The 724-nt window shown below is 45.9% G+C and overlaps 1 non-coding gene across 1 annotated transcript; it reads right to left on the bottom strand.

Annotated features, from left to right (window-relative positions):
* Positions 1 to 278: 278 nt before the first annotated feature.
* Positions 279 to 351, bottom strand: TRNAK-CUU. Its single transcript has one exon. It is a non-coding gene; the product is annotated as a tRNA-Lys (tRNA).
* Positions 352 to 724: the final 373 nt, after the last annotated feature.

Genomic DNA, 724 nt, shown 5'->3' on the forward strand with positions numbered 1-724 from the left:
GTCCTGATGTGTTGTATAGGAAATGACGATTTTGGTGGGTGGAGGCAGAGAGAGAGGGAGCAAGACAAGTGGGGAGAGATTGGGCTGAGTTCAAGACTCCGAGCTGCTGGTTGTGTGGCTGCTGGTCGAGCTAGCTTCTTGACTCAGCTGCACACATTGCTATCGCCGATTCTCTTCCACCTCCGATCCTTCTTCACTGAGAATAAAGACTGACAATTTTCCCCTAACCTGAATTCCTGTCTCGTGCTGATCTTAAAATATACGATCATAACATTTGGCGCCCAACGTGGGGCTCGAACCCACGACCCTGAGATTAAGAGTCTCATGCTCTACCGACTGAGCTAGCCGGCCAGCAGCAAAAGAGACAGCCCGAGTGGTCACTGAATTCCTCATACAAGCATTTGCCATTATGGGTGTGCCACAAGCAATAAAAACAGACAATGGTCCTGCTTATACTTCGAAACATTTTGCACACTTTTGTGCACAGTATAAGATTTTACACACCACAGGCATACCTTTTAATCCTCAAGGACAGGCAATAGTGGAGAGGAGAAACAGAGATATTAAGACACTACTCCAAAAACAAAAGAAAGGGGGAGCCACAGGTAACCCTAGAGAACTTCTAAATCTAGCTCTTTATACTATTAACTTCTTGATTTTTGACAAAGATGCACTGGCTCCTGACAGGTTTTATAACCCACGGAAGGTCAGTGTTCAGTCTGAC

This window comes from Sarcophilus harrisii, chromosome 4 (genome assembly GCF_902635505.1).
Source record: "Sarcophilus harrisii chromosome 4, mSarHar1.11, whole genome shotgun sequence".
NCBI lineage: Eukaryota > Metazoa > Chordata > Mammalia > Dasyuromorphia > Dasyuridae > Sarcophilus > Sarcophilus harrisii.